The sequence below is a fragment of the Hypanus sabinus genome, unplaced genomic scaffold, assembly GCF_030144855.1.
Source record: "Hypanus sabinus isolate sHypSab1 unplaced genomic scaffold, sHypSab1.hap1 scaffold_246, whole genome shotgun sequence".
NCBI classification, from domain to species: Eukaryota; Metazoa; Chordata; class Chondrichthyes; order Myliobatiformes; family Dasyatidae; genus Hypanus; species Hypanus sabinus.
In genome coordinates this window covers 572,198-597,789 of record NW_026780581.1, presented here as the reverse complement: position 1 = coordinate 597,789, position 25,592 = coordinate 572,198, and positions in this window count along the sequence as shown.

Sequence of the window (25,592 nt, the reverse complement as noted above, 5' to 3'; positions counted from 1 at the left end):
ACAGATATTGTTTGAGCAATAAGGCAAAACACAAAGACCACTATCAACGAATACATTTTCCTTAAGTCCGAGAGAGCCCTTCTCCTCAGTTCCTTCTGTAACACATTTTCAGTATGTTCAATGTATCCATTGAGATTGCCCCTTCGGTTTCACAGCCGTGGGAGTGGTCAGTAGCACCTGATATGGTCCTGTCCACTGAGGTCAGAGTTTTCCTCAATCACAGTTCTTGATTAAGACAAAATTCCCAGGTTCTATGGTGGGATAGTCACTCCTCTCTGTGGGGTAGTTCTCTTCCTTGTAAGCCTGTCATACCTGTGAATGTAATTCTTGGAAAATTTTGGTTAGTTGGCATACATATTTCCCAATCTCTTCCCTTCAGATATGCATATCCAATTTTGCTGGTAGACTTTCTGGGAGCAATGGTACACAAGGCCTTAGTTCCCAGGGTGTCTTCATGGGCCATCTGGAAATGATTTCAGCTGGTGACAACCCTGTTTTCCCATGTGGGGTAACCCTCATGTGGAATCAGGCTAATGGTAGGACCTTCAACCAAGTGAGTCCAGTCTCCGCTGTTAGTCTGGCCAGTTTACTCTTCAGAGTGCCATTGGCTCTCTCCACTCTGCCAGCGGCCCGTGGGTGGTGTACACCGTGGAATTGTTGCTTGATAGCTAGTTCATTTGGTACCCCTTCGTATACTTTCACCACAAAGTGTGGGCCATTGTGAGAGCTCAGCATCTCTGGCAGGCCATACTTGGGAATTATTTCCCATAATAATAACTTCACAACAGACATAGTAGTATTATTGGTAGTTGGAATAGCTTCAATGCATCTACTAAACACATCTATAATATCTAAGCAGTATCTATAGCAATGTACTCTAGGCAATTCAATAAAATCAACTTGTAGACACCTGGCAAGGGACTCGTACCCAGTGTGCGGGGTACAGGTTACCAACCATTCCCCCCTTTCCCGGGTGTGTCAAATCATGTATATGATCGACCAATATTGGTAAAAACTGTGTAGGAACACAAACCTGTCCCGCTGGAGTAATACAAATAGCTAGGTTGGGTTCTTTCTAGCACCCCATCTGGGACCACAATTTGCGCTGCTGCTCAGAGATGTCCCCATGAAAAGTATGTACCTCCCATGTCTGGCAAACCTGTTCTGCTTATGTCACAGAGGGTTGCCTGATGGGAACCCGAGGAGACTACAACTACTAGGATTGTGCCACACTTTTCGCTGTCTCATCCGCTAAAGCATTGCATTTAGTGACTCAGTCAACATGTGGGTGTGGGTCGCTCATTAAATAACAGCCAAAGCTCGAGGTAGCTGTAGAGCGGTGAGTAAGTTGTTTACAAAGGTGACATTAATAATGGGGTGGCCAGAGGAAGACAGGAATCCCCATGTTCCCAGAGAGCCCCGTAGTCATGTACAATTCCAAATGCATAACGGGAGTCTGTGTAAACGTTCCCACTTTAGTCTGTTGCTGGGATACAGGCACGAGTCAGAGCAAACAGCTCAGCCTTCTGGGCGGAGACAGCTGCTACAAAAGAGGCCTTCTCAATTACTTCACTGTATGTCACTATTGTATAGTCAGAATATCATTTTCCTGATGGATCCACAAAAGAGCTTCCATCCTCAAGGAACGTTACCTCAGGCTAGAGGGGGTTTTGAGGAAGGGATGGGAGAGTCTGTCCTTCTTTCACGGTGATCCAGACCGGGGGCAGTTGGTGCAGTCAACTTCATTGCCTGAAATTGAGCAGAGATTGTGTGCAATGTCTTGGGTTCAGTCAATTTTAAAAGAGAGTCTTACCAGATGTCCCGTCTTCACCTCAATGTCCTTCCAGTATCGGAGTTGGCCCACGGCCAAGTCTTGCCAGTCTCCCTTGGTGCTGGAGGCTTGTTTCCTCAGGGTGAAGGCAAGGAACTCTGGGCTCTTTGACTTGAACCCAGGGCAAACCCTAACGATGGTACGGGGAGCCACCAGTCCTGTCTGCCACCAAAGGAAATCCGGAACTTCGGCCAGTAATGTGCTGCCCTCTTTTCCTTAATCCTGTCCAATCACCATGACTGGGAACTTCTCTCGCTCGAGGGGTGCATAATATTGGCTTTCCTCAATGAGCACCCCCTAGTGTCATAGCACAGAATCACATGAGGGTCGGCCGCTGACGGAAGGGGTTCAAACGCGGTGGAGTCCAGATTAAGTGCCCACCACTGGGGATTCGGAAACTGGGGAAGCTGTCGGTTGGTCACTAGTCCCAGGGTGATGCCCTTATCTGTGTCTCCACTCCTCCTGTCCTCCACAATCAGCTCCTTTGTTTTTGTGATAATGAGGGAGAGTTTGTTTTCTTGATACCAGTCAGATATTGTTCAGACCTCAGACAGAGTCAGCAATCAAATGGTTGAGCATGGTGCGATGAATGTGCTGAGCTGTGTATAGCACAATGCAAGAAGCATTGTAGGAAAGCCAGATGAGGTCAGGACAGGGAATTATGATATTGTGGCCATTATAGGGGTTTGGTTGCACCCAACAGTCTGAGGGATTTAGAGGAACAAATTTGCAGAGCGGTCACAGACCATGCCAAGAAACAAAGGTTGAGATTGTAAGCGATTTTAACTTTCCATATATTGACTGGGACTCCCATACTGTAAAAGGACTAGATGGGGTAAAGTTTGTCAAATGTGCCCTTAATTGGTACGTAAAATTCCTGATGTAGAAGTGTGCAATAAGCTGTTAGGCAATGACCAGGGCTGGTGACAGAAATTAGTGTTCATAATGCCATGAAATTCAAAATAAAGATGAAAAAAGAGAGGTCTGGACCATGGGTTGAGATTCTAAATTGGAGAGAGGTCAATTTTGATGGTATCAGAAAGGATCTGACAAGTGTGGATTGGGACATGCTGTTTTCTGACAAAGGAGTACTTTGTAAGTGGGAGGCCTTCAGAAGTGAAATTTTGAGGGTGTAGAGACTTTATGTGCCTAACAATGTAACAGTTGAAACGTAACTGGTGCAGGGAATCCTGGCTTTCTGGCTATATTGAAGCCCCGGATATTTCGTTCCTTTAAATGCCTCAGACTTTTGGGTGCTAGCAAGACTCATTAATCATCATCCATGCCCTGAGCTCATCTGAACATTTTCATTGTCTTCTGTTGGTTTCTCGCTTCCCAATAGATTTTGCTCTTTTGTTTGCCCTCTCTTTGGCTTTTATGTTGGCTTTAGCTTCTCAATTCAACTATGGTTATGTCCTCCTGGTTTCCAATGTTTTCACTTCCTTGGGATATGTCGATCACTCAGCTCCTGAATTGCTCCCAGAAATTCCAGCCATTGCTGCTCCGTTGTCACTCCAATCTTTTCCCTTCCAAACAAGTTTGTCCAGCTTCTCTGTCATAGAATAATGGAGACGTTCAAAATAGAAACAGGCCATTTGGCCCATATAGTCAATGCCAAAAAAACATTTAAGCTGTCTATTGCAACTAACTGCACCGAGACCATCGCCCTCCATACACCTACCATCCAGGCTTCCATCAAAACCTCTTTGAAATGGTGAAACCGAGCTCGTATTCACCACTTGTGCTGACATGTCATTGCACACTCTCACGACCATTTCAGTAAAGAGCTTTTCCATATGTTCCCATTAAGTTTTCACCTTCCCCATTTACCCATGACCTCTGGTTGCCATCCCACCCAACCTCAGTGGAAAAAGCTGCTTGCATTTACCCTATCTATACCCTCATAATCTTGTATACTTCTGACAATTTCCCAAAGCTATGTACAATGTCCTTGTTTATGTTTAGAGCCTTTTTTACGTGTATAGGATGATGAGGGGCATTGATCATGTGGATAGGCAGAGGTTTATTCCCAGGGCTGAAATGGCTAACACGAAGGGGCATAGTTTTATGTTGCTTAGAAATAGATACCGAGAGGATGTCAGGGGTAAGATTTTTACCCAGAGAGTGGTGGGTGCGTGGAATGCACTGCAGGCTATTTGTGTGAGAGTATTTCAGTTACAGTGGGGCCAGGAGCCCGTGCTGCTCAGTGGGAAGAGGGAGCAATACCAATGACGAGAGTCAAACTGAGCCAGGTCACAGATTGGAGATGGGAGAGATGCCCCATTCTTAAAGAGACAGGAAGAGCATCAGAGAGTTTGATGGTCATTCCAGGTACCAGCACTGTGCCCAGTTAGAAGATGATTTCTCTCTCCAACTTGGGTTGAACTTCACTGTAAGAGTGTGTTGCCAGATCACACCGTGACAACTCAAGTGATCTCATATGAAAAGTTGCCCCACACACATTGATGGATTTTGTAAATCTTTTTACAGGCTAAAAACAAGGAATTTATCTACGGGAATTTCGAACACAACATGCCAATTTTGCTGTCTCTGTCCAGATATTTAAGAAGTGGAGCAAGGGATTCACTCGATCATCCTTCCTGCTCAGGCTGTGGGGAGGGATTCACTTGGTCATCTGACCGACTGGCAAAGCGGAAATTTTACACGGGGAGAGGCCGTTCATTTGCTCAGACTGTGAGAATGGATTCAGTGGGTCTTCTCAACTGAATGTACATCAGCAAGTTCACACTGGACAAGGCCATTCACCTGTTCTGTGAGTGGGAAGGGATTCAGTTGGTCTTCCCACCTGTGGACACACCAGTCAGTTCACACTGGGCAGAGGCTAGTCATCTGCTGAATTTGTGGGGAAGGATTCACTCGGTCATCTGACTTCATGGCTCACCAGCGAGTTCACACTGGAGAGCGGCCTTTCACCTGCTCGGAATGTGGGAAGGGATTCACCTACTCATCCCAACTGAAGATACATCAGCGAATTCACACTGGAGAGAGGCCATTCACCTGCTCAGACTGTGGGAAGGGATTCACACAATTAGCTGGCCTACAAGCACACCAGTCTGTTCACACTGGGGAGAGGCCGTTCACCTGCTCAGACTGTGGGAAGGGATTCACTTCGTCATCTCAACTGAAGGTACATCAGCGAGTTCACACTGGGGAGAGGCCGTTCAACTGCTCAGACTGTGGAAAGGGATTCACACAGTTAGCTAACCTACAAGCACACCAGTCAGTTCACACTGGGGAGAGGCCGTTCTCTTGCTCAGACTGTGGGAAGGGATTCAATTCATCATCTAAACTGAAAGTACATCAGCGAGTTCACACTGGGGAGAGGCCATTCACCTGCTCAGACTGTGGGAAGGGATTCACACAGTTAGCTAACCTACAAGCACACCAGTCAGTTCACACTGGAGAGTGGCCGTTCAACTGCTTAGAATGTGGGAAGGGGTTCATTCGCTCATCTCAACTGAAGGTACATCAGCGAGTTCACACTGGGGAGAGGCCGTTCACCTGCTCAGACTGTGGGAAGGGATTCACACAGTTATCTGGCCTGCAAGCACACCAGTCAGTTCACACTGGCGAGAGGCCATTCACCTGCTCAGTCTGTGGGAAGGGATTCACTCTATTATCTTGCCTACTGACACACCAGTCAGTTCACACTGGAGAGTGGCCATTCACCTGCTCAGACTGTGGGAAGGGATTCACACAGTTAGCTAACCTACAAGCACACCAGTCAGTTCACACTGGAGAGTGGCCGTTCAACTGCTTAGAATGTGGGAAGGGGTTCATTCGCTCATCTCAACTGAAGGTACATCAGCGAGTTCACACTGGGGAGAGGCCGTTCACCTGCTCAGACTGTGGGAAGGGATTCACACAGTTATCTGGCCTGCAAGCACACCAGTCAGTTCACACTGGCGAGAGGCCATTCACCTGCTCAGTCTGTGGGAAGGGATTCACTCTATTATCTTGCCTACTGACACACCAGTCAGTTCACACTGGAGAGTGGCCATTCACCTGCTCAGACTGTGGGAAGGGATTCACACAGTTAGCTAACCTACAAGCACACCAGTCAGTTCACACTGGAGAGTGGCCGTTCAACTGCTTAGAATGTGGGAAGGGGTTCATTCGGTCATCTCAACTGAAGGTACATCAGCGAGTTCACACTGGCGAGAGGCCATTCACCTGCTCAGTCTGTGGGAAGGGATTCACTCTATTGTCTTGCCTACTGACACACCAGTCAGTTCACACTGGAGAGTGGCCATTCACCTGCTCAGACTGTGGGAAGGGATTCACTCGGTCATTTCAACTGAAGGTACATCAGCGAGTTCACACTGGGGAGAGGCCATTCACCTGCTTGGACTGTGGGAAGGGATTCACTTCGTCATCTCAACTGAAAGTCCGTCAGCGAGTTCACACTGGGGAGAGGCCATTCACACTGGGGGATATTCTGTGGGAAGGGATTCACTCAATCATCTCAATTGAAGGTACCTGAGCGAATTCACACAGGTGAGAGGCCATTCACCTGCTCAGACTGTGGGAAGGGATTCACTCGGTCATCTCGCCTACTGACACACCAGTCAGTTCACACTGGAGAGAGACCGTTAACCTCCTGTTAATGTGGGAATGTATTCACTCAGTCATCTAACCTTATGTAACTCTCACTCCGGCTAGCAGCTTAATATAGGGGGTGATAGCCCCCTAGCTCGGCCAAATGTGTGTGGATGCTGCGCCACGTCCCCTGTTACATATCAATACCCCAAAATAACAAACAGTACACAAGATGTGATTCATAATTCTTACTTTGACTATAGGGTTAGTAAAGTAAAAAAAAAGGGCCCACTCTCCCCATTTGTGGCTTCTCATCTCTCCACAGCAAAAGCCCATGAAATTCTCTCATTCAGACTCACAAGAAAGAACATTTCTGTCATTGGATAGCCCAGCACTCCAAATCCCTGTTATCTCTAGTTGTATCCTAAACATTGCTGCTGCAGAGAAACCACTACCTCAGCAGTGAAACCTTACAGTGTGTTACACTTACAACACACTACCGGGTTCACACAGGGGAGAAAGTTTCAATAAGCTTCATGCTGGATATTTGTCCATCACCATTGCTGAATGCTATTTTGAGAGTGATTGTAAGTGTTGAACTCTGCAATTATTGCTGCTGCTCACCACACCCAGTTCTGCACCTTGGTCACTGGGCATGGGAGGAGTTTCCTCTGCTGCATATTCACCTTTAATGGGACTAGATCTGTGACAAATGAATCAGTTCTATCTTAAGCACTGTCTCTGTTACTTAGTGAATTTATAACACACCTAGTGTACAGTAGAGAGTCAACTCAGGCCGGCTGAACCCTGCCAGTGATTCTGTTCCACAACAGATCTTTCAAATCCTCCCGTTGTTCACCTCTCACTCTCCCTGGGATGAGGTCCAAATAGTCATCACTCTGTGGGTGAATATGTTTCCCTTGAATTTCTTGCAGACTGAAGAAGTCGAGCTGACTGCGCATCTGTCTGAGATGTTCTTTGCCCCTCTAATCTCTGGGCTGAGGAAGAATGACATTGGGAGTTAACCTCCTTAATCACGACTCATGTCCACATTATGTGTCACTTTCCCCACTTCTAAAATGTTGTTAGCGAACACCACTGTCCTCTAAAGACTGAAAGCAGAGTGGGAAGTCATCAATTGGATTTTCAATGAAGCTGGGTCAGAAACCAGAGGCAGGTCTGCACAGAGCAGAATTTGGGGCCCTGGACGATGTTCGGGGTAAGAACATATGATGAGGAGAGGGGATTCAGCAACAGGGCATGTCAACGAATGACATTTGGAAGCAGATTGACAGAGAAAGTAATTAGGTTATCTGACTGACGACACAAACACTACCTGTGGTGAGGTGTTCCACTGATTGAGGAACATGTGTGTTAGGAATGGTTTTATCTATTGGGGGAGTTATTCCTGCTTGTTTATCCTGTAATATTATAACCAGATGGATTGACCTATCTGAAATAATGTATTGATGATCATATAATTTGCAAGATTTTGGCTCTAAAACTGGATCAGGCTTGAATTTATGGTGTTTTCATGAGGTGATGGAGGGCATTCATGAGTTTGTATTTTAAAGCAAGATTTTGGTGAATGATATTTGCCACTTGATTGTACCTGCGTAAGTAATCAGATTGAGTTAAACTGCTGCAGGATCCTAGAATGTGTTGGACTGTGTCTGGTTTCTCTTGGCCTTTTCTGCACTTACTGCTTTGTTTGTTTGTATTTCATGAAGTTTCGATTTGTTTTACTTTTGTTACCCACCTCGTCCTGTATTTCCGCAAGGAACTCCTCTGTTTCTGGGAAGAAGTCTCCAACTCTCAGTCAGGTGATCGATGCTTCCTTGTCACCATCTCGTCTGCTCAGATCATTGGGATGTCTCCCATGGAGGGTCATACACATTTCACTGGTTAATGTTTTCTTCCAGAGTGATGATTTAATTTTCTGAGCCAGCTTGTCATTTAAGTTTTATGGTCTGTATTTCTTATCATAATTGCATATACACACATGGAGTCAGTTCAGTTCCTCCGCCATATCCTTATCTCCATTTACAATTTCTCCAACATCATTTTCTTTCGGTCCTATATCTACCTAACCTGTTTTTTACTCATTATATACTTGAAAAAGATTTTAGTATCCTTTTTGATATTATTTGCTATCTTTCTTTCATAGTTCTTCTTTTCTCTATTAATGACCATACTTCTCTTTCGTAAGTTTTTAAAAAAACTTCCCAATCCTCTGTCTTTACACTAAGTTTTGCTTCCTTGTATGCCCTCTGCTTTGCTTTTACTTTGGCTTTGACTTCTCTTGTCAGCCACGGTTACATCCTTTATCCATTCGAAAACTTAGTTTTCTTTGGAATATATCTGTCTTGCACTTTCCTCACTTCTCGCATAAACTCCAGCCACTGCTGCTCTGCCGTCCTCCCTGCTAGTGTCCCTTTCCAGTCAACCTTGGCCAGTTCCTCTCTCATGCTACTGTAATTTCCTTTACTCCACTGAAATACTGACACATCTGATTTTGGCTTCTCTTTCTCAAATTTCACAGTGTACTCAATCATGTTGTCATCACTAAGGGTTCCTTCACTTCCATCTCTCTAATTACCTCTGTTTCATCACACAATACCCAATCCAGTACAGCCGATCCCCTAGTGGGCTCAACAACAAGCTGTTCTAAAAAGCCATCTCGTAGACATTCTAGAAATTCTCTCTCTTGAGATCCAGTGCAGAACTGATTTTCCCAATCCACTCTTCCAGTAGCGATCTGATTTTTCCAATGATTTTCCTTGCTTTTGACCCCCTGTCAAAAGTTCTGCTAATGTGAATAGATCAGTGAGTAAAAGACGACCTGATTTCCAAAAGGCATAAAGTTAGAGATGACACATTTCTTTAATATTTAAGCAAGATTACATTTTTATTTCAATCTATTACAGTTTCAAAATAACAAAAAAAGGAAAAGGGCCAGAAGCAAATGTTTGGGCGCCCTACATTTTCAGTAGCACCCCCTTTGGCAAGTATCACAGCTTGCAGACACTTTTTGTAGCCAGCCAAGAGTCTTTCAATTCTTGTTTGGGCAAATTTCTGGGTTCAGACATTAGTAGCAATGTACTAACTGTGGAAATTACAAACCACAATATTATTAGAATCACAGAGCCAAGCAGCAATGAAACAGGCCTATCAGCCCTTCTAGTCAATGCTGACCTGTTTTTGTTGTTACTGCCCATTTCCAACTACCTGCATCAGAGCCTCCATACACCTCCCACCCACGTCCTCACCCAAATTCCTCTTTAGTGTCTAAATCAAACCCACATCCTCCACATCCACTGGCAGCTCATTCCACACTCTCACCAACCTCTTCACCAAAGTGAAGAATTCCCCTTCAGATTCCCTGAAAATAATTCACTTTCACACGGAACTTATGTGAAATGTCAGGATGAGAGGGTGGACGGGGCAGAGAGGGAAGACAGTAAAGGGAGGGGTGGTTGAGTGTGGAGAGGGAAACAGAGCGGAGTGTTTATACTTAATATTTTTTGAGAAAAATTAATTGTTTTAACTTGCTGCAAACCTACTCTCCATATCCTGTATATTCTTAACCAGATTACTGATCCAGATGACAAGTAGCAATGGTTGATGTTCAAAGTAAATTTTATTATCAGAGTACATAACTTTTATATAGTCAGATACCACATAAAACCCTGAGATAGTTTTTCCTACAAGAATACTTAGCAAATCTTTAGAGTAGTAACATGATCAATGAAAGATCAAGTAGAGCACAGAATTCAACCAACTATGCAAATGCAAATATAATTAAATATCAATGAATAATGAGAGCAATGGGGTGTAACCCTGGGGAACCTCACTGGGCTCGGGCCTCGAGTCCAATAAACAGCCTCTCACCATCACTCTCTGCTTCCTACCATCAAGACATCTGTGCATCCAGTTAACCAGCTCTCCCTGGACCCCGTGTGATCTAACTTTCGACAGCAACTTACCATGCTGAACCGTATGAAAGAACTCACTGATGCCCATATCGGCCACGATCCTGGGTCAGAGATGTCACCGATCAGAGGGCATAGATTTAAGCAGAGGATGAAGAGGTTTAGAGGGATCTGAGGAAGAGATTTCTCACTCAGAGGGCAGCTGAAATCTGGAACTCACTGCCCGAGGTTGTGGTGGAGGCAGGTCCCTTCACAACATTTACGAAGAGGATGAGCATTGAAACTGCCGAGATACAGTCGGCTGTGAACCAAGTGCTGATAAACGGGACCAGTGTAGACAGTGAGTGGATGGTCAGAACAGGTATGGCCGGCCAAAGGCCTGTTTCCGTGCTGTGTGATCCACCACTCCGGGCATGGTAAATTAACGATGGTGGCACCGCAAGGCATTGATTTCAAAAATCCACACCCCTCCTCAACCTAAAATAAACCAGACTGCAACCTTTGTCACCACTGGGAGTATCTGTTTCTGTCAATCTAACATAGAGATTGATCACTTCTGCTAAACAACTGGCAATTGATGAAGTTCCTGTGTCTTCTTCCATTACTGTTGCCGGCATACAGCAAAACTAACCCTCTCACTATGACAGAATCAGTGATTAAATCCGGCCCCAAACACTGTGATTTCATCCCTGCACATTGTAACTTGAACGATCTCACTGACGGTCTGATGGAGACACAAACCCTGCCCTCTGCACATGTGATCACATCTCCCCTGCTTCTGACATTTCAAATACCCTCAGAATGGTTTTCTGATTCAGTCTGAAGGTTATGGTACATTCAGCTCGTCGTCAGACCTGACAAACGATGTCTTCCCACAGCTGGTTCCACCTGTTTGTGTGTCCTCTTTCCTCCACCTCCAGGGAAGCTGCATCTCCACCAAACTCCTCACTTCAGACGACTGTCTATATCCGTGACACAGGAAATCACATCTCTGTCACTCTCCTGATACGGTATCTGACCTGCTCACCTCCGGGTCTCCTCCCTCACCAAGCTCCTTCCTCAGTCACTATCTGTGAGATTATATAAAAACACAATTACTGTAAAACGATCTATCAGACAGCTCCTGTACCCCTCCACCCCGGACGATGGTTTGCTGATTAAAACTCTCTCTCCTCAGCCCGTTCCCTATTCCCTTTCCCTTTGCAAACTCCAGCTATGCCAGCTGATCCGAATCCACTGTGAGGACATTTATATCTCACAGGAGGATGTAGAAACCCGTGTCGTTCTCTGATACAGAGGTCACTGACACCCCACCGCCATTCCAGTCTGCACCAACAGCCCATGACGGTGACAGCTCTGCCAGACACTGGGGCTTTGTAACAAACACAATATTAGCAGCAAGATTAGACAGTAATTCATTTGCAGAGAGAATTGCTGCTTCCTAAAAGGACACGCGAGCGTCCGATACAACGGAGCAGATCCTCCCCTGTTTACAACTTTATTTGACCCGGGTCACGGAACGTCCGATCATCCCACTTTCTCACAACAGCAACCTCACCCCGCATCCCCCCCCTCGAATACGGTCCCCCAAAACGTCACTCCTCTCACCCCACACCCACAGTCCACCCATAACCTCTACCCACACACACAGAGACAGATACCTTTCACCCCATATCCCTCCTCGCCTGGGAACCACAACTAGCTGATCCCACAGCCCGGGCTCGGGCGCAAAGCTAAAAGCGGGGCTGCGGGACCGGAGAGCCCGGAGCCTCCAGCCGTCCGGCAGAGCTCGTTCCCGACACTTTTCATAGAAACATGGAAAACCTACAGCACAATACAGGCTCTTCGGCCCACAAAGTTGTTCTTCCACGGCAGCCCCCGATTTCCACAAACCCGAGATCAGTACCATCTTCACGGAATCCTGAACAGAAGAACCGCCGGCGACAGCTACGGTCGGCCCTGCGCCTGCGTTTAGCAGGAGGTTCTGGGCTGCACCAGCCGTGGCCAGATGTCCCTATCGGGGGACCAGTAGCCGGAGGCGGGAGGGACAACGGAGAGGTAAATCACAAACAAGACAAAGTCTACAGATGCTGGAAATTCAGAGCTACACGAACAAAATGCTGGAGGAACTCAGCAGGCCGGGCAGCATCTATCGGAAAGAGTCAACAGTCGACGTTTCCAGTTGAACCCTCCTTCAGCACTGAGATGGGATGGGAGAAATATCTGAATAAAATCGGGGCGGGCGAGGAAATGTCTCGCTGGAAGGTGACAGGTGAAGCCAGGTAGGTGGGAAACCTCAAGAGCAGAAGAAAATAGAGTCTAATAGGAGAGGAGAGTGGAGAATAGGAGAAAGGGATGGAGCAGTGGATCCAGAGAGAAGTGATAAGCAGGAGAGAGGACGTGAAAAGTCAGAGAGGGAGTGGGAGGGAGGGGTGTGAGGGAAATTTGTTCACCGGAAGGAGAAATCGATATTTATGCTATCGGGTTGTGTGTGTGTGTGTGTGGGGGGGGGGGGGGGGGGTGCCCAGACGGAATATAAGTTGCTGATCCTGGACACTCAGGGTGGACTCGACTTGGCACAAGATGGGCTGACACGTTGGAACAGGAATGGGAATCGGAATTGAAATGTTTGGACACCGGAAGTCCCGCTCGGAGCGGATAGTTCAAAGGTTAATTTATAATCAAAGTAGGTCTCCATAAATAACTCTTTTTTTTTTTCGCCAGAGATGTACGAAACAAAGAAAGAGCATGAAAGTCGTTCAGAGAGAAAAATGAAACTCCCACCCCCCCCCCCGCATAAAAGAGAACGACTTCCCGATCATCAACCCCCAAAACCACCCCTCCGGCACAAAAGGGAACAATAATATCGACCCCCGGTAAAAAAAAAAACACCCCTACCCCGCACAACTGCGGAGGAGCCGGTGTCACCAGTGTCGAGGCGGCCGCATCGGGAGCAGCGAACACAACGGGCGACCCCGGAAGATTCACAGGTGAAGTGTCGCCTCACCTGGAAGGATGTTTAGACAACGGAGAGAGTTCGGCCGTCCGGCACTTTCACTGTGACACCCCGAACTCCACATCAAATCCGTCCAAACGAATCTGGGTGAACTTTAATGACGAATAAATATAATTCCTCACAACGATCAGCTGTCTGAATGATTCCCTGACTCTGAGAGGAAGGGGTATCTATGGTCCACACTGTCAGGGTGTTGAGTTTACCAGGAGACAAAGACTGCAGGGACGTGAGGTTTTCTGTTGACTAATACACTGTGTGTGGACCCCGCTGGCAATTCTGGTGTTGTGACCCGAATCGAGACAAACACCACGCTGCCCACTCCACCAACAACACGGCACAGCCGGACACATAACAGGGGACTTTACATCCCACAACACTGGATTCAGTGATGAAACCCGTGATTAATGTTGTTCTCCCACTGAAAAGTCCGTCAATGTGCTTTTGAATGCGAGCGCTCTCCCACAGGTGACGTCATACAGCTTCTCACCCCACGCGCCTGACGTCACACACGCGCTGCTGTGCACGACCTTTATCGGTTTAACAGCTGGGCTAATGATCACGTGACCAGCCCCTTTCCTCCCCTCACCGCTGTCAACGCAGGATTCAGGATCTGTGCTATACCAATTCGTGCGAAGCGATGTCAATCACTGATTATACCCAGTCGCGGAGGCGGACAAGCCGAGTGGGCGTTACCCCTCTGAGTCCGTCTCCCGCTCGAGCGCCGACAGCCTCCTCAGAGCGGAGAAAACCTCAAAGTAAATGTCCGCTTTCTGATTTATTTCCATTTCCCTCCGAGGGCAGTTGGGGCGTTTGTGAAGCGTCTCCTGCGGCCGGAGTCTGATGTATCGCTGAGAGGTCGGAGGAGACAGCTCGGCCCGTCGGTTCGATGCCGGTTCCCCTGGTAGTGAGAGAGAGGGGGGATTTTATTGAAAGAATGAAGATGGTGTGAGAGGGGGCGGACAGTATGTTTGTCCCGGTGGGGATAGGAGGGGCTCATCCGTAGAAATGTCTGAGCCCACGGTGGTGTCGAGCAGAGGGATTCACCACATTGGGGGCAAACACCAGCAGACTGTTGAACTGCAAGAGGGGCCGATGGGCCGGGCAAAGTGACAATTATTTGGGATTTGTTGAGATTGTACCTGGAATATGGTGTAAAATCCCGCTCCCCATACTAACACGGGTTAGACAGACCAAAGAACAAACTGCCGGAGGAACTCAGTGGGTCGGGCAGCATCTGTGGAGGGAAATGGACCGTCAACATTTCGGGCCGAGACCCTCCCTCTGGACTAAGTGTGGACGGGAAATAATCAGAGAAAAGAGGTGAGGGTTGGGGATGGGGCAAGAGCTGGGGAGTGAGAAGTGGATACAGGTGATGGGGGAGGTGGGGAGGTGGTATTTGTTATAGAGAGTGCAATGAACATTCACCTGACTGATCCCTAGAGTGGTGTGGTCATCATATGGAGAAATATCAAATGCGATAATTCTTTCATTTGGAGAATCGAGGATTGAGAGGAGAACACATTGAAATGCACAACATCATTGCCGGTTGAACCAGGGATCCCAGTCTCTGAAACAGGAATAGACTATCCAGGACTGAGATGAGGGGAAATATCTCCACTCAGACGGTGGTGAATGTCTGTAAATCCCCACCACAGAGGGCGGTGAAGACTCGGTGATCGTCCCCACGTAAAACAGAGGGCGGCAAATGTGTGGAGACTGAAGGGATGGAGGAAATGAGGACTGGGCAGAAACATGTGGCTAGATGGGAGAGCAGACGCCATCTTGCTGATGGTTAGAGGGGCTGAATGGCCTCCTGCTGTTTCTCACTTGATGTTTCAGTGTTCCTGTCCAGCAAGGCTCCGGAGGAATGTGAATAGAAATTAGTGTTTATAAACACAGAACTGATTTAAATGAAACGTGAACATTTCCTGTTTGGGTCTGAATTATGTTTTGGACCTGGATGGGAATGGAGCCGGTGACTCTGACCTGGACATGAAGGGAAAGAGATCGGGGAATATATGGTGTGGAAAAATAATCATGTATCTGGGGTAAATATGGAATAATGTGGGGAATGCGGTGAATGGGTCGGGCAGCGTGTGAGGGGCGAGGAGCAGAGTCACTGGTTCAGGAGGGAGACCCTCCATCCGTCACCTGATCCCGGTTCCTGTTCACGTTTTTCTGCAGATCGGTAGCATCTGCGGGTCACTGCTCTACGTGTATGTGTAGCTTCACCTTTCACCCGTTCAGACAAGGCAGTGAGATCCGGATCTGTCACGTCCTCTCGTTATGGGTGGACAATGTATTTTTTTCTCTGCAATACTTTCTGCATGTTTCATTCCACTGTTTTGAGATGCTGAAGTGCAGCCGATGTTTCTGGGTGTCTGACCCACTTATGTGAGAATTTAGCCTTTTCTATTTATCTGAGCTTCTCATAAATGTGTAAAGTTTAGTTCAGCTTCACTTCAGAATTTCCAAAGCAACACCCAGTCAGTCAAATTGCTCCACACAATTAAAATAGCTTATTACTTTTTTTTCTATTTTTGTACTATATATATATATTCTTCTTTAAAAATCACAATTGTTAAAAACTATTGTTATGAATTAGGGTCCTACTACTACCGCAGCAACAACAAATTTCATGACATATGCCGGTGCTATTAAACCAGATTCTGATATTGATATGGGAGACCCACCACCGGTCACCTGATCCCAGTTACCGCAGATCGTAATGTGAGATTGAAGCCTTTTCCATATATTTGCATTCCTCAGAAATGACAACAGTTCAGTTTCCTTCTGTGGTTCCAGAGCAGAAGCTCAGTCTGTCTAATATTTCCACACAATTAAAATGGGGAATTTGTTTATTATCATCATGTACTGAGCTGCAGTGAGAATCTTGCCTGATGTACCATCCACGCAGATGGATACATTTCAAAAGTACATTGAGCTGATATACAACACAATAATCACTGTAAGAAAGCATTGTGGCTGCAGAGAAAGTACAGTGCAGATAGACATATGGTGCAGGGTCACGTCGAGTTACATTGTGAGGCCAAGTCCATTTTATCATTCATTTGGCTTATAACTGCAGACAGGAAGCCGTTCTTCAGCCTGGTGTTACGCACTTTAAGGCTTTTTTATCTCTTCCCCGATTGGGGAGCGGGTTTGCAGCAAGAATGTCCAGGTAATGAGGTTCTTTGAGTACATGGCCTGCTTTTCCGAGGGAGGGCAAGTGTAGGAAGAGTCCATGGAGGGGAGGCTTGTTTCTCTGATGTTCTCTGCTCTCCAAAGTTCTCTGCAGTTCCTTGCAGTCATGGGCAGAGCAGTAGCCATACAAAGGCATGAAGTATCGACATGGAGCTCAGAGACCTCGGCGTTCACCCTGCCTTGTGTAGCTGGATCCTGACTTCCTGTCAGATCACCAGCAGGTGGTAAGAGTGGGCTCCATCTCCTCTGTCTCTCTGACCCTCAGCACACATACCCCACAGGGTTGTCTCTTTGGCCTTCTCCTTTACTCTCTGTGCACCCATGATTTGTGTTGCCACCCACAGCTCCAATCTGCCAATTAAATTTGCTGACAGCAGTACATTGATTGGCCTAATCTCAAATACCGATAACAATCAATCAAATGCCTTCTGACAAGGCTCGGTCCAAACAAACTTTTCACCCTTCTTCAGGAGATTGGTCAGAGGAAGAGCGATAGCAGCAAAGTTCTTACAGAAGATACTGTAGCGGTGTGCTACACGCAGCGCTAAAATTACGACATGGAGTCGGTAACTGCAGTCGAAGGAAAAACTTTTAAGCCTCGCTCAACCTGCCCCCCGTGGCGCAGAGGCTCCAAAGCCCTGTGCTCGCAAACCCCCGTAGGCTATCTGATTGTGAGTCGGTTCGGATGTGCCAGGAAATGTGTCGCCACATAACGCCCCCCCCCCCAGAACCGACGATACACCCCCCAATGTCCACAGTCTGGGCCAGAACCTGCTTGGGAGATCGGCCTCTGCGCCGAGGTGCCGGAAACTTGGCCGGTTGCGCCAGGTCCACATGGGCCGGTTTGAGGCGGTCCACCGTGAAAACCTCCTCCTTCCCCCCAACGTCCAGCACGAACGCGGACCCGTTGTTCCGGAGCACCATAAACGGCCCCTCGTATGGCCGCTGCAGCGGTGGCCGATGCCCGCCCCTCCGTACAAACACAAACTTACAGTTCTGCAGGTCTTTGGGTACGCAGGTCGGGTGGGTATGGGGGCAAGGTTACCGAGCTTCTCGCGAAGTCTGCCCAGGGCTGCTGCGGGTTCTTCCTCTTGCCCCCGTGGGGCTGGTAGGAACTCCCCGGGGACGATCAGGGGCGCGCCGTATACCAACTCGGCCGACGAGGCGTGCAGGTCGTCCTTGGGTGCTGTGCGGATGCCGAGTAGGACCCAGGGAAGCTCGTCCGCCCAGTTGGCTCCTCGCAGGCGGGCCACGAGGGCCGACTTCAGGTGACGGTGGAAACGCTCCACTAGCCCGTTCGACTGTGGGTGGTAGGCAGTGGTGTGGTGCAGCTGAGTCCCCAAAAGGCTGGCCATAGCTGACCACAGGCTGGAGGTGAACTGGGCGCCTCTGTCGGAGGTAACGTGGGCTGGTACACCAAAGCGAGATATCCAGGTGGCGATCAGGGCTCGGGCGCAAGATTCGGAGGTGGTGTCGGTGAGCGGGACCGCCTCCGGCCATCTTGTGAACCGGTCCACAATAGTCAGGAGGTGCCGCGCTCCGCGCGACACTGGCAGGGGGCCCACAATATCCACATGCATGTGGTCGAAACGCCGGTGGGCGGGATGGAACTGCTGCGGTGGGGCTTTGGTGTGCCGCTGCACCTTGGCCGTCTGGCAGTGCATGCACGTTTTGGCCCGTTCACTGACCTGTTTGCGGAGTCCGTGCCAAACGAACCTGCTGGAAACCATCCGGACAGTTGTCCGGATGGAGGGATGCGCCAAGTTATGAATGGAGTCGAAAACGCGGCGCCGCCATGCTGTCGGGACGACGGGATGGGGCTGGCCGGTGGCGATGTCACAGAGTAGGGTCCTCTCACCCGGGCCCACGGGGAGGTCTGGAGCTGCAAACCGGAGACTGCGGTTCTGTAACTCGGAATCTCCTCATCCGCCTGCTGCGCCTCTGCCAGCGCCTCAAAGTCTACCCCTTGGGAAAGGGCATGAACGGTAGGGCGAGAGAGCGCATCCGTCACGACATTGTCCTTACCTGAGACGTGCCGGACATCCGTCGTGTATTCAGAGATGTAGGACAGGTGGCGTTGCTGGCGGGTCGACCAGGGGTCGGATGCTTTCGTAAACGCAAAGGTAAGCGGTTTGTGGTCCGTGAACGCGGTGAATGGCCGACCTTCTAGGAAGTACCTGAAATGCCGGATTGCCAGGTAGAACGCCAACAGCTCCCGGTCGAAAGCACTGTACTTGAGCTCGGGTGGTCGCAGGTGTTTGCTGAAAAACGCCAGGGGTTGCCAGCGACCTGCGATGAGTTGCTCCAGCACCCCACCGACTGCCGTGTTTGATGCGTCCACCGTGAGGGCGGTAGGGGCGTCCATTCTGGATTGTACTAGCATTGCGGCGTTCGCCAAAGCTCCCTTCGTTTGAACGAAAGCGGCGGCGGACTCCTCGTCCCAGGTAATGTCCTTGCTCGGACCCGACATCAGGGCGAACAGGGGACGCATGATCCGGGCAGCTGAAGGGAGGAAGCGGCGGTAGAAATTGACCATACCTACGAATTCCTGAAGGCCTTTGATCGTGGTGGGTCGGGGGAAGTGGCGGACCGCATCTACCTTAGTGGGCAGAGGGGTTGCCCCGTCTTTAGTAATCCTGTGGCCCAGGAAGTCAATGGTATCGAGTCCGAACTGGCATTTGGCGGGGTTGATTGTAAGACCGTACTCACTCAGTCGGGCGCAGAGTTGACGGAGGTGGGACAGATGCTCCTGATGACTGCTGCTGGCTATGAGGATCTCATCCGAATAGATGAAAGCGAAGTTCAGGTCGCGTCCCACCGCGTCCATTAACCGCTGGAACGTCTGTGCGGCATTCTTCAGGCCGAACGGCATGCGGAGGAACTCGAAAAGGCCAAACGGGGTGATGAGAGCCGTTTTGGGGACGTCGTCAGGATGCATCGGGATTTGATGGTACCCTCGGACGAGGTCTACCTTGGAGAAGATCCGTGCGCCGTGCAAAGTCCTGAATGTGCGGCACAGGGTAGCGGTCCGGTGTGGTAGCCTCGTTCAGCCTGCGGTAGTCGCCGCACGGTCTCCAGCCCCCCGTCGCTTTGGGCACCATGTGCAGGGGGGAGGCCCATGGGCTGTCGGACCGCCGGATGATCGCCAATTCCTCCATCCTCTGGAACTCCTCCTTCGCCAGTCGGAGCTTGTCCGGGGGAGGCCGCCGAGCGCGGGCGTGGAGGGGTGGTCCCTGGGTCGGGATGTGGTGCTGTACGCCGTGCCTGGGCATGACCGCTGTGAACTGCGGTGCCAGAACCGATGGGAACTCCGCCAGGACCCTGGTGAAGTCGTTGTCGGACAGCGTGATGGAGCCGAGGTGAGGGGCTGGCAACTGGGCTGCACCCAGGGAGAACGTCTGAAAGGTCTCGGCGTGTACCAGTCTCTTCCTGGGCAGGTCGACAAAAAATCCGCACCCAGAAGCGGTTGGGCTACGGCGGCCAGTGTGAAGTCCCACGTGAACTGGCTGGAGCCGAACTGTAGCTGCACCTGACGGGTGCCATAGGTCCTTACTGTGCTGCCATTCACGGCCCTCGGGGGGGCCCCGGTGCCCTGCTGCGGGTGTCGTAACTCGTCGGAGGTAAAACGCTGATCTCAGCCCCAGTATCGACCAAAAACCGGCGTGCCGACTTTCTATCCCACACATACAGGAGGCTATCCCGATGGCCAGCCGCCGTAGCCATCAGCGGCGGCTGGCCCTGGCGTTTCCCGGGAACTTGCAGGGCGGGCGACAACGGCGGGCTTCTGCGCCCCACCGCTGGTGGTAGAAGCACCAGTGTACCTTGGGCCGGGGATTGGCGGGCTCTGCGGCCGGGCCTGGACTGGTTTGCTGCCGGGAGCGTGGCTGGGAGATCTGTGCGATGGACGCCCCGCTCACCTTTTTGCCGTTCCAAAGCAAGTCCGCCCGGGCTGCCACCTTCCGGGGGTCACTGAAATCCGCGTCGGACAGCAGCAGGCGTATGTCCTCGGGCAGCTGCTCCAGGAATGCCTGCTCAAACATGAGGCATGTGTGTCCGTCGGCCAGAGGCAACATCTCATTCATTAAAGCCGATGGAGGTCTGTCGCCCAAGCCATCCAGGTGCAGTAAACGGGCAGCCCGCTCGCGCCGTGAGAGTCCGAAAGTCCTGAGGAGCAGGGCTTTGAATTCCGTGTACTTGCCGTCTGCCGGGGGCGACTGTACGAACTCCGCGACCTGGGCCGCTGTGTCCTGGTCGAGGGAGCTCACCACGTAGTAGTAGCGGGTGTCTTCTGAGGTGATCTGGCGAACGTGGAATTGGGCTTCGGCTTGCTGGAACCAAAGGTCCGGGCGCTGTGTCCAGAAACCTGGCAGTTTCAACGAAACCGCATGAACAGAGGCGGCGTCGGTCATTTCTGCTCCAAAAATCGTTTGGAACGTCGGGGTCACCAATTGTAGCGGTGTGCTACACGCAGCGCTAAAATTACGACACGGAGTCGGTAACTGCAGTCGAAGGAAAAAACTTTATTCGAAAACTTCAGCCTCACTTTTAAGCCTCCCTCAACCGGCCCCCCATGGCGCAGAGACTCCAAAGCTCTGTGCTCGCAAACCCCCGTAGGCTATCTAATTGTGAGTCGGTTCGGATACGCTAGGAAATGGGTCGCCACACGCTGTCTAATCTTGCTGTTAACATTGTGTTTGTTACAAAGCCCCAGTGTCTGGAAGAGCTGTCACCGTCATGGGCTGTTGGTACAGATTATGATGGCGGTGGGGTGTCAGTGACCTCTGTGTCAGAGAACAACACGGGTTTCTACGTCCTTCTGTGAGATATAAATGTCCTCACAGTGGATTCGGATCAGCTGGCATAGCTGGAGTTTGCAAAGGGAAAAGGAATACGGAAGGGCTGAGGAGAAAGCTTTAATCAGCAAACCATCGTTCAGGGTGGAGGGGTACAGGAGATGTCTGACAGATCGTTTTACAGTAATTGTATTTTTATATAATCTCACAGACGGTGACTGAGGAAGGAGCTTGTTGAGGGAGTATACCTGGAGGTGAGCAGGTCAGACACGGTATCAGGAGAGTGACAGAGATGTGATTTCCTGTGTCACGGGTATAGACAGTCGTCTCAAGTGAGGAGTTTGTGCAGAGATGCAGCTTCCCTGGAGGAGGAGGAAAGAGGACACACCAACAGGTGGAACCAGCTGTGGGAAGACACAGTTTGTCAGGTCTGATGATGAGCTGAATGTACCATAACCTTCAGACGAAATCAGAAAACCATTCTGAGGGTATGTGAATTGTCAGAGGCAGGGGAGATGTGATCACACGTGCAGAGGGCAGGGGCTGTTTTTCCATCATACCGTCAGTGAGATGGTTCAAGTTACAATGTGCAGGGATGAAATCACGATGTTTGGGGCCGGAATTTATCACTGATTCTGCCACAGTGAGAGGGTTAGTTTTGCTGTAAGGCAGCAACATTAATGGAAGAAGACACAGGAACTTCATCAATTGCCAGTTGTTTAGCAGAAGTGATCAATTTGTATATTACTTTGACAGAAACAGATACTCACAGTGGTGACAAAGGGGTGCAGTCTGGTTTATTTCAGGTTGGAGAGGGGTGTGGAGTTTTGAAATCAATGCCTTGCGGTGCCACCATCGTTAATTTAGCATGTCCGGAGCGGTGGATCACACAGCACGGAAACAGGCCTTTGGCCGGCCATACCTATTCTGACCATCCACTCACTGTCAACACTGGTCCCATTTATCAGCACTTGGTTCACAGCCGACTGTATCTCGGCATTTTAAATGCTCATCCACTTCGTAAATGTTGTGAAGGGACCTACCTCCACCACGACCTCGGGCAGTGAGTTCCAGATTTCAGCTACCCTCTGAGTGAAAAATCTCCTCCTCAGATCCCGCTAAACATGCTCATCCTCTGCTTCAATCCATGCCCTCTTATCTGTGAAACCTCTGTCCCAGCATCGTGGCCTATTTGGGCATCAGTGAGGCCTTTGATAAGGTTCACATGGTAAGTTGCTGTGGAAAGTCAGATCACACGGGATCCAGGGAGAGCTGGCTCACTGGATGCACAGTTGTCTTGATGGTAGGAAGCAGAGAGTGAGGGTGGGAGGCTGTTTATTGGACTCGAGGCCCGGGCTTAGTGAGGTTCCCCAGGGTTACACCACATTGCACTCATTATTCATTGATATTTAATGATATTTGCATTTGCACAGATTGTTGAATTCGATGCTCCACTTGATCTTTCATTGCTCCTGTTACTATTCTATAGATTTGCTAAGCGTTCCTGTAGGAAAAACAATCTCAGGGTTGTACGTGGTGACATATATGCACTCTGATAAATAACATTTACTTTGAACATCAACCATTATTGTCATCTAGATCAATAATTTGGTTAAGAATGTACAGGATATGGAGAGTAGGTTTGCAGCAAGTTCAATTACTTTTTCTGAAATATATTCAGTATAAACTCTCTGCTCTGTTTTCCTCTCTGCATTTGACCACACACTCTCCTTACCGTCTTCCCTCTCTGTCTCGTCCTCCCTCTCACCCTGACATTGGACATACGTTCAGGGTGAAAGTGAATTATTTTTGGGGAATCTGAAGGGGAATTCTTTGAGTGAATTCTGAGAGTGTGGAATGAGCTGCCAGTGGAAGTGGAGGATGTGGGTTTGATTTAGACACTAAAAAGGAATTTGTGTGAGGACGTGGATGGGAGGTGTATGGAGGCTCTGCTGCAGGTAGCTGGAACTGGGCAGCAACAACAAAAACAGGTCGGCATGGACTAGAAGGGCCGAGCGGCCTGTTTCTGCGCTGCTGCTCTCTGTGACTCTAATAATATTCTGATTTGTAATTTCCATAGTCAGTACTTTGCTACTTATGACTGAACACAGACATTTACCCAAACAAAAACCGAAAGACTCTTGGCTGGCTACAGAAAGTGTTTACAAGCTGTGATACTTGCCAAACGGGGTGTTACTCAGTACTGACAATGCAGGGCACACAAACTTTTGCTTCCGGCCTTTTTTCTTGTTTATTATTTTGAGATTGTAAAAGATGGAACTAAAAATGTAATCTTGCTTAAAATATTAAAGAAATGTGTCATCTTTAACTTTATGCCTTTTGTAATCAGGTCATCTTTTACTCGCTTAGCTATTCACAGGAATAGAAATTTTGACCGGGGTGCCCAAACTTTTGTATGTCATTGTATATATCCTGTGCCTTCCAAATTGCTTCCAGAAATTCCAGCCATTGCTGTTCTGTTTACGTCCCTGCCCATGTTCTTTTAAAATCAATTTTGACCTATTTTTAATCTCATGCCTCTCTAATTCTCTTTATTCCATATCTGACTTTAGCTTCTCCTTCTCTAATTTCGGGGTGAATTTGATCATATTAAGAGCACTTACCCCTAAGGGTTCTTTGGACTGAAGTGACCTAATTAATTCCGGTTCATTACAATAATCCAGTATATCTGATCCCCAAGCGGGCTCAACCACGAGCTGCTCTAAAAAAAAACCCATCTCGTAGGCATTCCAGGAATTCCTCCTCGAGACCAATAGCATCCTAATTTTCTTAATCACCTGAATGACAATCCCCCATGACTCTGGTAACATCGCCCGTATGGCACACATTTTCTATTTCCCATTGTAATTTGTGGACCTCATTCTTACTATTGTTTGAAAGTCTCTGCACAATTCCCATCAGGGTTTTTCTTAACATTTGCTGTTCCTTAATGCTACCCACAGATTCTACACCTTCCAACCCTTTACTAACTCTTGCTAAAGATTTTATTTAATATTTCACCAACAGAGCCACACAACCCCACTACGAGCTTGTTATTGGCTTGTTCTTTCAAGAAACATAAGTATCTGGGAAACAAGAGGACCTGCAGATGCTAGAAATCTAGAGAACTACACACAAAGTGCTGGAGGAGCTCAGCATGTCAGGCAGCATCTATGGATGGGAATCAACATTTCAGGCCAAGACCCTTCACCGGGACTCTTGATACCCTCGTATCTGGAATATCAACAAGCAAAGAAAATAGAAAGTAGTGCGGAATAGGGAAAACCTTTGACAAAATTTAGTCCAAGGCTTTAAAAAAAACTACCAAATAGAGCTCAATAATTAACAAATACAATACAGGCAATAAACATTTTCATCAATGAGAGAAATGATTCTTAAGGAGTCCATTTAGAATGTGCTGACACAGAAAGAACGTGCAAAGCAACTTGCAGGGCAACGTATAAACCAATTTGCAAAATCAGGATGAAACAATAGCTTGCTGATTAAAGAAGCGATACGGGTAACGGGAAGACATGCTTAACGGTTGAACAATAACGGTGTTAATGCGCTGAGGCTGATAAGTGGGCCAAAGGGTTATCACATTTGTAATTTTGTAATGAGATTAAGGAAGAATGTCTGCACCTCACATGGGTGCAACTCACAAAGTCGTAAACAAGTAGGGTATAAAAAACTGTGCAAAGTGTAATTCGGCACTCAATCTAGCAGGAGCTGGTTGGGTCCGACTCTGCAGACTCGAAAAATAAAGTTTACCGTTCTGCAAATTGCTGAGACTCAGTGTGTTTCTGACAACGTGGGGGCTCGTCCGGGATCCACACTCCGGCCGCGGTGGACACGAGGAAGGACATCGGAGACGGTGCACCCCGCCGAGTTTGGCGGTCCCTGACTCCTTGCTCGTCGCTCCAACGCGGCTTGAGCGAGTGATATCCGGACAGCGCAGAGCGGTAAACGGGGAGAAGGGGACAGTACCTGGTACTGGAAGTCCCCAGGACGCACCGGGTAATTGCCTACTATTATAGTAGAAGGGTGCGGGAATAAGTATGGACGGAGAAGACCGGGATCGCTACCCGGGGGTCCTCCTGATAAAAGTCCTTGGGACGCACCGGGTAAAGTGCCTACTGTTGCAGTAGAAGGGTGCGGGATTAAGTAAGAGCGAAATAAGATGGGAGGGGTGGCTCTAAAAAGAAAGAGGAGACGGAGAAGACCGGGACCATACCCGGGGGTTCCTCCTGATAGCC